Raw genomic sequence first — 13,363 nt, forward strand, 5'->3', positions numbered from 1 at the left:
CCTTTGGCTATATCTTGTGAATTCATGACAATAGCTTGGCAAGTAAACCTGCATAGAAAGATTCTGCACTTTGGTTGGTGTAAAATCTTCTCACACACAAAACTTTTGAAAAATCGAACCTTTCATTTCAGTATATGTATTTAGTGGAGAAAAATAGATTTAATATATATATAATATATAATAATATATTTTTTATTAAATTAGTTGTCCTATATTTATTCCTAGTGATACTAAATGGTTCTACAATACATGTAACTTAAGCCTTTTTGTAATCTATACTTTATTTTGAAATATTTCTGGTTGTAGTGAAAAAAAAAAAAGATTTAAAGGTAACAACTACAGAATCCAATATTAAGCATTGTCAAAATGTATTTGTTTCGAATGATCATCTAAGGCATTTAAAACACAAATTTAATATTTAGTAGGTCCCCATACACAGTCTAAAAAGCCAATTTTAGTAGGGTGAAACATGCTTAAAACACATGCAATGATTGAGGGTTTCTAGTGTTTTCACCTGACTGTGCAAGTTTAAATTTAATTTTCTCAACATTTACCTCTAAATGTTGAGACAGACAGACAGACCGACAGACAGACAGAGGTGCCTATCTGGCACTGTTGGGTTCAGTGTTCATAATGTTTTAGCCATCTCTGTAAGATAGGTAGTAATTGTGGTGAAAGGTACTGGCAGCTGCATTAGTCCTAAAGCTTGTATTTTTGTATTATTTATTAGTGATTTCACAAAAAACATGAAATTGTTTTGGAAAAAAACTGCCAGCCAGTCAGAATAATAATTAGTTGACCCCTGGTTTTACTTATTTTGTAATGACAGTTTTTAAGCAAATGTAATGGTTTTCCCCCAAAATAATTTTGTCCCTTTTTAAAGGATTGCATCTAATGGATTAAAAACCTGACTGCCGAGGGTCAGTTTTATGAGCGTCCTCCCACATTTGGGCACCATGGCTGCGGCAAACACAACTGTCCCCCTCTCCTCTGGCTGGCTGCAGGAGCAGCAGACGGAGGGGGACTGATAAACCTCCCCAGCAGTTGACAGGTGACATGCACGGCAGGCTCACACACAGTTATGCTTTAACAACAGATGAAGCCAGGGGCTGATAGGAGAGCACAGTCCTCTCTGTGCCAAGGCCTGACCTGTCTCATTATATGTGACAGAGCTGAGACAGACATGCCGAGAGATGAAACAGTACTCTTTAATTTCAAGCCTCTCCTGTTTCACAACTGAAACCCAGATATTTTATCTTGTTTCAGTGGAGAGATTGAAGAATTGAAGCAGCTTTGTAGTAACCTCTCCATGATCGATCAAGTGCTTGTAAGATATAAAGATGTAATATTTGACACCTAATAGATATATGTAGCCTGACCTTCATCCTTCATCTACACTCCTGATCAAAATCTTAAGACCAATTTAAAAATTGCAAGAATCTGCTTTTTGGACTATTGGATATTAAGAAGGTTCTAAGTAGAGCTTCACAATGCTAAAAGAAGAAAGGGGAGCAAGAGACAGAAAGTTTTGAGCAGACAAGTTACTAAAAAAATACAATTTAAGTGAAATAGGCTGTTCATCAGCTAATCAAAAGTTTAAGGCCATAGATAAAAAAAAAAAAAACACAAACCCCCCCTTAAAACAGAGTTAAAAGTGTCAAAAAATGACTCAGAAATGAGCTCCACCATTCTTGTTGATCACTTCAAACTGTTGTTTAGGCATGCTTGATGCAAGTGTTTCCAGGGGGCCAGTGGGAACAGGAATCAGCTTTAGTTCAGGGGATCAGAATGGTCCAAGAGAGTGAGGTTATTCACCTGGAAGAAGACATGGGTCCTCAGTCTTAAGAGAGATGCCCGCTGCAACATCTCCACATAGCCAGCAGTACTTCGATGCCCCTACTCAACCTGAAGTTCCATTGTTGGATTAAAGGAAAAACCAACCAAAATCATTCCGATCTACCAGAAGTAACAAAGATTATACTGTGAACGCAATGAATGATAAAACTGAAGTGGTAAAAATGGAGGCGCTAAAATCAAGGCAGTGAATGAAAACAGGCAACAATAAATTTGATAACCTTAAGAACAATATTTACCATGTTATCATTTTAATGACCTACAAATTCATGGATTCTAATTTTCACAAAGGCAAAATTAATCACATGTTGGTTTTTACAGCACTCAATTTTACCAGGTTCAGTATTTCACACCTTTAATTCATTTCCAGTAAATGTTTGTGTCTTTGACCCCTCATACCATCATGTGTCACAATGGCGATGGTGTGTACAGGGTGATCAGCATTGATTGTTTTCCTTCAGACACATTTTGCATGTAGGCCTAAAAGTTCAGTTTTGGTCTCTTGTGACCAGAGCACCATCTTCCACATATTTGGTGTGTCCTTTACATGGTTTGTGGCAAACAGCTATCGGGTCCCAGGTGTAATTTATTCTCAAATAAATAGGTGATTTGTGCATACACATGGTTGATATGCATTTTATTTAGAAATATCAGGTTAATACAAATTAATGCCTTTTTATTTGTATACAATTATGAAAACCATGGATCATTTTCCTTCCAGTTTACAATCTGACAGTTACCAACTTTTTGTTGGTCTGTCAGATAAAATCTCAATAAATACATTGTAATTGGTGGTTGTAATAAGATAAAATGTTCAAAGTGTATGAATGGCTTTGAATGGTAGTATACTGTTACTGTGACGTTACATACTGTCTCTAGCAGAGTTTGCCCTCAGGTTATTGGAAAGAAACATATAATGGTTATATATAAATACTGTAGTTTACTCATAAGGACCCATGCATGGATGCCTGTAATCCCTAAGCATCTTATTAAAAGAGTAAAAGAGGAGACTGACGAAGAGCTGGTTGAAGAGGAGCCTTGAGGTCTGCTTATTCCTCGCCTCATATTTTTCATCATCGTCTGAGGACATCTGTCATTGTGCCACTGCATGTTGCTTAAATTGGTTCACAACGTATTGATGCGTTGAGTCTTCCTCAGGAACTTCTCAGCAGATCAAAGGCTATTTGCACTTGTGTTTCAGCTTGATGTTTTCTCTGTCCATGTGTGCACTGTGTAAAGTTCTGGCTCCTTTCATCCCAGCAGCTGCTTGTAAGTTTTCAGTGCTGTGAAAATTGCGGTATGTATGGGTGTGTATAGAGTGATGTAATGTGTGTGAATAGCTGTGATGCCCTCACAGTGCGTGTGTGCACACATCGTCACCCTCTCACCTACTCTGTACGTGTCCACCCAAGGTGCCATCTCGTCCTCTCAGCTTCTGTCTGGGGCAGAGGACCATGTCTTCTGCCCCCCTCCCCCATGCCTCCACCCCTTCCCCTCAATTACTGTATGCAGACAACAAATCTTGTTCCTTTCATTCTCCATCGAGGCATGGCATGTCCTAATCCACCCTGCAGCTGTCTGTTTACCAGTTTTTCGAGGGATGCGGTTGCCTCAGAATAGGGGTCTGACTCTCCACACAAGTCAGTTGTACAGATCCTTTTAATCTCAGCAGTCTCTCTTGAGTGACAGATACAGAAAACATGACAAGAATGAAAATATTGCCGGTTGGTGTCAAGGGATGGATGCTGGCCTCTTTTATCCTTGACATCTTTGATGTAAGTTAGATACAAAAAAGCAGAATTGGTTTCTGGCTCTCCTTGAGTGGCAAAGTCATTATTAGTGTATTTTATTAGTATGTTATGCTAATATGTTAAATGTTTGCATTTAGGTTAATTTAGTCATAATAAATTCAGAGACACATCTTATGTTTCCCAGAAACAAGTGCATTACATGTAGAGTTTGCTAATATGAAAATACAAGTATTTTATTACATTCTATTAAGAATAAAAAAAGAAAATTAAAATCTGTTTTTTTTTTTTCAATTTAGGAGCTTTCCTTACTTTTCTCTCTGTTAAATCGATTTGAAATCCTTTAAAACAAATGGACAGCCCTAAGATGTTTTCCACACACTGAAAAGAAAGAAAAACAGATGTTCACAGGTGTTCCAGATGTTCAGGATAATTTATTATTTGCATAAGAACCCTTTTACAAAATAGTAATCAAAACAACAAATGGAGGGATGCACTTTCTAAAAGCTGTTTTTTTATTTTTATTTCATGCCTCCTGGTGCTGATAGGATCACACAAAGCATGAATCAGTAATTCTGCTCACATGCTCAACAGCTTTGTTCAGGTTCTGGTTTAGTTTTTTTCTTGTTCTTGATTTTTTTCATCTGCTTCTTAGAGACTTCAGTACTTGTAAAATATTTAGGAAATGTCTTAGATTTGACCTTTAACCAATTGAAATCAGTTCATTCTAGTGTCACCCATCACTGATAGTTAAAGTTGCTAAAATAATCAAAAATGCTCCAAAAACATTATCTTTTCATATTGTGTAAATTCCTCCCCACCCCCAGCTGTTTCTTTAAATTGTACATTTAGACCCTTTTGCCATTACCAAATCTCAAAGACCTCATTCAGTGAATGGAGATTAATGAATGTGTTAATTTGACCTCCCCAATATTTCTGCCCATCACTGCATGACTGTCTCTGCAATACTTCAGCCCATTTTCATACTGTGGCAATTTGAATAAATACAGTTGAATCTAAACTTTTCACACAGAGAGGAAGCTAAGTTATGCAAAGCCATTTGCAGGTTTTGGCTTTGATATGTTAAAACTGTGACTCTCTGTTATTTTCATCTGGTATTAGAAATGGTACAAGGATTTTTTAATTTTGCCAGCCAAAAGTGTGACCTAACCAGCTGACATGAATGCCATTTAAGTTTTTAAATGCACTCACAAACAAATAACTTTTTTTCAAAAAGGTTTTGGGAGACATGTCCTGTGGTCTGATGAAATTGTTTGGCCATAATGACCTCTGTCTCATTTGGAGGAAAATTGAGAAGCTTGCAAACCTGAGAACACCATCCTAATTGGGAGCTGCATCATGCTGTGGGGATGATTTGTTGCAGGGGGGGACATATGCACTTCACAAAATATCATGCATCATGAAAGACCGACATTATGTGGAAATACTGAAGCAATATCTCAAGAAATCAGCCAGGAATATAAAGCTTGGGCACGGGTGGGGTTTTCAAATGGACAGCGCCCCTTAACATATAGCTAAATTAGTCACAAAGTGGCTTATGGAAAACAAAGTCTTGGAGAGGCCTTGATCGTGTTGTGGTCCGACAGAAAAAAACCTGTGCGAGAGCAAGGTGACCCACAAACCTGACTCTGTTACATCATCTCTGTCAGACGAAATAAGCCAAAATTCACATAAACTGTTGTGAGAAGGTTGTGGAAGAAATACCTAAAATGTTTGACCCAAGTCATACAGTTTAAAACATGATTTTACTAAATACTAAGAACATTAAACAATTTCTGAATTTGGAGAAAGTAATAAAAACATTTGTAAAAAAAAAAAGTATCTCTTTTCATTATTTTTTAGCACTAAGCAAACAGAAATAAGTTTGGTAATCCTAACGGACTTAAAATGAGAAAAGAAAAACTGCTGTGCAAAATTTTAATTAGCAATGAATCTAACCTAAAGGCCAAACCAACAAAATATGTTATAAGTTTGCTTTGAGAACATTAATGGTCTCTTCTGCTCTCAGGACCTCAGGAAGACTCAGATGAGGGCTGTAGTAAGAAAATAATCGCTCACTGCGGGTTTTTGTTCTTACGTTGGGTGTTATCTGAATAACTTTTGCTGAAGATCTAAGGGATCTGGAGGGCTCATACGATACAAGACTATTTGATTTATAAGTGGGACTTTGACCATAAAAGTCTTTAACACACCTTAAAATAAATTCTAGTGAAACGTAATACATTTACTGTCAAACTCTTAATTTCCAACCAACAAAAACAGAGCACATTGCCACCCTGTTACTTTCACTGCTGTAGAGCCATAGCTGTGCAGCTGTTTGGAGCAACACTATCTTCTTCTCATTTCATCGCTTCCTCGGAGCCCATCCATTTTAGGCATAAAGCTGAGTCCTGATTGGTTCCTCATATGTCCAGCAAAGGTTGTCTAAGCTTCACCATTTTAGGGCTTTAGATATTGCTCTACTGTTGTGTTGATGGCTAATATTGTAACAATTTTGAGTGTGATGTATTTAGTCAGCCACAGAATGATTGATTTCCACCTTTGGCTATTTGTTTTTTTGTTTGTCTTACTTTCACACTCATGTTTAATTCAGAGTTCAGCAGATGACTACAAATGGTGACTCATGGAGCTCATATGTAATGTGGTAAGTCAATCAGAGCAGCAAAAGGGTTATAAAGTCGGTGAATCAGAAGCAGGATTGAGGATAAGCTACTTGCCTTTCTTCTCCTACTCTGTTTGCATTTCAGCAGCCTGTGCCAGAGTCTGCACTTCGCTAATTTTCTGTTCTGAGTTACCAGGTCTAATTTAGAACAGAGGGGCTCTGTTCATCCTGGAACAAAGCTGCTTGGGATTCTGTAAATGAGGAGTAGTTCAGAGGCTCACCGCCCTCACAGGGACACAAAGCACATGCCTTGTTATCAACCCACGGAGATGCACATAATGATCCCTCCAACCATTAACTCCTAATACGATAAAGTTCTAACACTTTAGCCATGCCTTTCCGTGCCTAAATGTAATTAAGTTAGCCCACAGGATGAGCAAATGTGCTTGGTAATAACATATGTTCAGGAGGCATCGATCAAGCTTAAAGCCCTGATTGCTTGGACATACATTAGGAGCTAACAGCTAGTAAAAAAACAAAAAAAAACAACGCTTGTCTTGAGATACTCCGACGGTTGGATTTTGTTGGATAGTCATGGGAAGCTGAAAGATGACGTGCCTCAAAGTGATACTTAAGTAAGATGATCCAAGGAGGAGCAGAGCTTTTATAAAGCAGAGCAAAGTTTATTGACTGGAATTCACCCTGGCAAAGCAACACCACAGATATGTGCTTTTGAGCTACATTGTGATGAGCTGGCATGTCGCCATCTTTCCCGACCATGGAGGGAATATAAAGCTCACAGGAAGTGTCAGGCTCGATGACATCTTAAGAGAGATGCTTGCACATAAACTAAATAAATCAGCCACGTAGTGGTGGCCTTGCTGCACTAAGTGAAAACAATAAACCTGCCCACACACACGTCTCTGGGGAACTGAACCTCATTTCTAAAATAACAGCAATTTATTAAATGTGATGTTTTCACATAGCTCAATAGATGGCTTGGAGCGTTAAAAAAGGCTCACATTCATCAGGCAGCAGGACTGCAGCAGTAGGCTGGAGTACAGTTGAACTGTAGGCTGGTTGGAATGCATTTGGCAGACAAACAAGCAACTCAATGATTCTGAGAGAAAACAATTATATGTGGTTCACATGATCCATGTTAATGAAGGGTTCCACTGTCAACTGTGCACTCATTTTATCTAATTATGTGACACAGGGTTGTATTAGTCCATTGTTTAGTGAGTCAGACAGACACATATAAATGGCTTTATTAAGGACAGAGAAGTAGCTCTGAACAAAGATGTAGCTCTGGGTTCTATACTGTTGGGAAGTTTTCAAGTCTAACTTATTTCAAATAACTATAAACATGCAGTGGGAGGATACATCCAGCTCATGAGATGAGACACAATAATCGATAGTAAGATCTCTACAATATTTAGAAACAAACTATGCATCAGTTTTATTTTGTTGTTTCAGGAGTTCTAATGCTAATGTGGTCCTAATGCTAAAAACACTGAAAATGGTTTATTTATGTGTTTTCAGACAAAGAATAAAGGCTTCATAAATCTCAGACAAGAATCTTGTATACTTAGTAAATATACAGTGTTTATTGAACTTTTTTTTCTAAAGTAATGTTTGTGGATTTTAAACTACTTTATTTGCATTGCACTTGGTGATGTAAGGTTTGGATGTTGCCGCTTGGTCATGGAAACTTATTTCATGAAGTCCTCCACATATTGTTTATTAGGTAATCTGAAGACCACATGAGGTTCTGAGATCTGTAGCTACTGACTTTGAAAAAGTTAGCAGCCTTTGCCCACTATGCCCCGCACCATCCATTGACCCCACTCCCTGATTTCACATGGCAAATTGCAGTGGCAGATGCGTTTATCCAAAATTACTTAGAAATTAGGATATAAGAATGCAGTTAATATCAAAGCTAACAATAGGCTGGCTAAGATGGAAGACCACTAGTGGGATTTTGTCAGAGGTGTCAATTAATATATAGAGCACATGCACAAAGGGAAGTGCATTAGAGAAACACAGCCTAGGTGCTAGGGAGGGGATGCTCTTTGAAGAGCTGGGTCTTTAATAGTTGCTTGTTGTTCCAAATTGCTTCGACTTTGTTTTAAAACTACAGTTGACTGTGGAATATGCAGGGAAATATTATGACTGGATTTATGGCACAAGTGGCATCCTAAGACGTTACCAAACATGAATTCACTGAGCTCCTGAGCATCCCATTCTTTCACAAATGTTTGTTGAAGCAGGTTGCATGCCCATGTGCTGGATTGTACAAATCTGTGGCCATGGAAGCGATTGGAATATCTGAAAGGTATGAGTTTGATGGGTGACCCAATATTATGTGCAATATAGTATATACAGTATATATATTAACACCAGAAACAAATTGCTATGGCAATGCATTCAACTAATATGTTTTGAAATGGAAGTCAACAGCAAAAAGCAGTCCTGAATGGACACAGATTGTTCCATTGTTCTATTTATAAAAAATGTATGAAAGAAAATTTAAACTCACATACATGCCTGGCTAAATGTTACTCTATTTGCATCAAAACAGCCAAAAATGGTTAGGGTTAGGCTAAAACCAGGAGGATTAAAGGACACCCTTTTTTATTGTCATTTCATTAGAGTAATGCTTGACAACCAATGCAATCCTATTATTTATTTATTTCATGTTTGAAACTGCAAGGTTGCATGACAGAAAGAAGGTCTTAGGTTCCAATCCCAGCTGGGGCCATTCTGTGTGGAGTTTTCATGTTGTCTATGTCCATTAGTGGTTTCACATTCTGGTTCTCTGGTTTCCTCTCACAGTCCAAAAAATGCATGTTAGATTAACTGTCCACTCTAAGTTGCCTTTGGGTGTGTGTTTGTGGTTGTTCTTTGTGTATCTGACCACAAAAAACAACCGGTCCAGGCAGAAGTCCTATTTAGATCCTGCAATGAACATGTAGATTGATTTAATGTCTTATTTGCTGTGTTTTGCTCAGTTTCTGGAAAAAATATGCTTTTTAATGCTTTTGGTTTGCTTCTTTTTGTTGTAAAACACTTGTTCAAATTGCATGGTCTAAAATCTGCTATAGACACAAAGATCACACAGAAGCAACACCTTTTCAATAAAAGGACTGCTAAAATAAAATTGTTAAAGACTGACAAAGAAAAACGGGACTCTGTCACATCATATTCATAAGCCCAGGAAGCAGTAAATCGGGGATTACTAATTCATAGTTTCTCAATGCTCTAATAAACTTAAAAAGGCAATTATAAACAAATCAAAACGTCTGTTGCAATTATGTTATACAAATAGAGGTACTATTTAATGTGTCACGGGCAATGTTAAAAACATATATATTTTTTTAAAGTGGGATTTATTTAACCATGCTGAATAAATACATGCAAAAATTGAGCATTTATCCAGTATGAGATTTTGCAAAAGCTGATTTTTTTTTCTCAGGCTTGTCACACATCTTTTTTTTTTTTGCTGTGTTTACTCGGTTTTAGGAAAGTTATTTTTTATTGGTTTATGCTTGCTTCATTGTGTTGTACCAGTTCTTAATTCATCTTGAATAGTTTGAAATCTGCTAGAAAATTCCATCGACACTGTTTTATGTGTTGGCGCAACATTTTCACAAGGAAGAAATGCTGGAATATAGCTGCTAAAGATGGTGGGTTGTAAAAAAATACCAGATTTTAAACTTCTTAAAAAATGTTTTTTTTGTTTTGTTCATTTCATATCCTACATAATATGCGTAGAAAGCGAAGACCATGGCAGTTTTTTAATTTAGAAATACTTAAAGGGCATTTCAAGTATCAAAATTTATTTTGGGTTTTGTGTTTCCCCCCCGAGGCCCAATATACAGGTCCTTCTCAAAATATTAGCATATTGTGATAAAGTTAATTATTTTCCATAATGTCATGATGAAAATTTAACATTCATATATTTTAGATTAATTGCACACTAACTGAAATATTTCAGGTCTTTTATTGTCTTAATACGGATGATTTTGGCATACAGCTCATGAAAACCCAAAATTCCTATCTCACAAAATTAGCATATCATTAAAAGGGTCTCTAAACGAGCTATGAACCTAATCATCTGAATCAACGAGTTAACTCTAAACACCTGCAAAAGATTCCTGAGGCCTTTAAAACTCCCAGCCTGGTTCATCACTCAAAACCCCAATCATGGGTAAGACTGCCGACCTGACTGCTGTCCAGAAGGCCACTATTGACACCCTCAAGCAAGAGGGTAAGACACAGAAAGAAATTTCTGAACGAATAGGCTGTTCCCAGAGTGCTGTATCAAGGCACCTCAGTGGGAAGTCTGTGGGAAGGAAAAAGTGTGGCAGAAAATGCTGCACAACGAGAAGAGGTGACCGGACCCTGAGGAAGATTGTGGAGAAGGGCCGATTCCAGACCTTGGGGGACCTGCGGAAGCAGTGGACTGAGTCTGGAGTAGAAACATCCAGAGCCACCGTGCACAGGCGTGTGCAGGAAATGGGCTACAGGTGCCGCATTCCCCAGGTCAAGCCACTTTTGAACCAGAAACAGCGGCAGAAGTGCCTGACCTGGGCTACAGAGAAGCAGCACTGGACTGTTGCTCAGTGGTCCAAAGTACTTTTTTCGGATGAAAGCAAATTCTGCATGTCATTCGGAAATCAAGGTGCCAGAGTCTGGAGGAAGACTGGGGAGAAGGAAATGCCAAAATGCCAGAAGTCCAGTGTCAAGTACCCACAGTCAGTGATGGTCTGGGGTGCCGTGTCAGCTGCTGGTGTTGGTCCACTGTGTTTTATCAAGGGCAGGGTCAATGCAGCTAGCTATCAGGAGATTTTGGAGCACTTCATGCTTCCATCTGCTGAAAAGCTTTATGGAGATGAAGATTTCATTTTTCAGCACGACCTGGCACCTGCTCACAGTGCCAAAACCACTGGTTTACTGACCATGGTATCACTGTGCTCAATTGGCCTGCCAACTCTCCTGACCTGAACCCCATAGAGAATCTGTGGGATATTGTGAAGAGAACGTTGAGAGACTCAAGACCCAACACTCTGGATGAGCTAAAGGTCGCTATCGAAGCATCCTGGGCCTCCATAAGACCTCAGCAGTGCCACAGGCTGATTGCCTCCATGCCACGCCGCATTGAAGCAGTCATTTCTGCCAAAGGATTCCTGACCAAGTATTGAGTGCATAACTGTACATGATTATTTGAAGGTTGACGTTTTTGTATTAAAAACACTTTTCTTTTATTGGTCGGATGAAATATGCTAATTTTGTGAGATAGAAATTTTGGGTTTTCATGAGCTGTATGCCAAAATCATCCATATTAAGACAATAAAAGACCTGAAATATTTCAGTTAGTGTGCAATTAATCTAAAATATATGAATGTTAAATTTTCATCATTACATTATGGAAAATAATGAACTTTATCACAATATGCTAATATTTTGAGAAGGACCTGTAAGTCTCACCTGAGCTGAACTGAACTTATGCTTGAAACTCCATTTTGAGGCAAACATTGCTTACATAAAGTCAACATGAAGTCTGAAATTGTATCTACCTTCAGGATCTGCTTACTGTCATCTTTCCATGTTCAAACTGACAAACATAAATCAGCTGGAACATGAACTAATTATACACATCACGCTGAGCAGCCAGGTGACTCCCACATTATTCTCCATGCCGAGTGGCACATGGCTGACATGCACGGAGCTGCTGCCACCGTGTCATTCTAGAATCAGTACAGATGCTTCTCATTTGCTGTCTGCTTCTAATTTCTGCTCTGTCTCTGCGGAAAACCGTGTCTTTTTGTTTGTTAGTTTTGTACTTGCTCACTAAGATTGGGCAGATAAAATCCAATCTCCAAATGAAGCTCTTAACATGTTCACTTTTATCACAACTACCTCAAATTCAATTAGATTAATTTCACATGAATCTAATGCCACACTTGTTAGGAAGAAAAAACAAGTATTGTTCTACTGATTACAAAAATAACGTTCACCATGGTAGAAACATGTTACCATGACACAGACAACACTGGCATGGCTAGCTATCCTCAGACTGTTTGGCTTCCCAAACAGCAACTACACTGCTGACTCTGCTCGTGCCTCTGGTCTACGTACATCCTGCACACACAGTACTGTTCATTATTGCTTTGCTGTGAATGTAACCATTAATATAACATCAACTTCATCTAATGAAGAGGTTACACATTGAGATAAAACAGAAGCATGCAGCCTGAAAGCCTTTTGATTTTATTAATATCCTCTAAGAATCTTAGATGCCCAATGCAGGGAGAAGCAGCAAAATGATACATTTTCCAAGAACAACAACACAGCCATTAGGGGTATAATGAGTATAAATCATATCTAATTTATATGGCAATCCTTCAAACTTTAATCCATCTTTTATGGCAAAAGCCCTATTTCTCTTCAGATGAAATCAAAATTTCATAAAAATCCATCCATCCTTCAATGGTCATTGGGGGAGAGGCAGGGTGCACAAACAAAATACACCATAATATGCATTACAAGCCTGTGATTGGTAAAATACTTTCAATTTAGAAAGATTGCTAGAACGTTTTTGCTTATTATGGTTATTTACCAGTTATGACAAGCATAATATGTTCAAACGCTTCAGGTTAGACATTACAATAGTTATTGTGATTTAAAAATATGTTAAATGAGAAAATAGTTACATTTCTGAGTATTTGCAAGTGCATCACCCACCACCATTTATTTCCAAGAGTGACTTTGAAAAGTTTGTTTTGAAGGGCTGAAAACCCACGGACCAGTAGGTCTATTTGTCACATCATATTTATTTATACTGCTGGAAAACAGAGAACCAGTGGGTTACAAATTAAAAGTTCCTAGACTCTATTAACTAAACTAAATTATAGCATATATCATAAAAGGATTTTTTACATTTATTTTATAGGAACTGTTTTGGCAGTTAAAAAAAAAGAAAACGTTTTTTTTTCCCTCCAGTTAATAAATATACTTGAATAAAAGGTTGGGTTTTTCTTAATAAATCACTGTGGTTTTATACATGTTTGTCTAGGGTGCCAGTAAGTGCAAAGGATGCTGAATGTATTTAAATCCTTGAACACCAATGATTGCA

At 37.9% G+C, this 13,363-nt stretch overlaps 1 protein-coding gene across 1 annotated transcript in view; it reads left to right on the plus strand.

Annotated features, from left to right (window-relative positions):
* Positions 1-13,363, plus strand: part of LOC124874744 (poly(rC)-binding protein 4-like) — a 61,526-nt gene that overhangs the window by 10,631 nt on the left and 37,532 nt on the right. The gene's annotated exons all lie outside the window — the stretch shown is intronic.

The sequence above is a fragment of the Girardinichthys multiradiatus genome, chromosome 1, assembly GCF_021462225.1.
Source record: "Girardinichthys multiradiatus isolate DD_20200921_A chromosome 1, DD_fGirMul_XY1, whole genome shotgun sequence".
NCBI lineage: Eukaryota > Metazoa > Chordata > Actinopteri > Cyprinodontiformes > Goodeidae > Girardinichthys > Girardinichthys multiradiatus.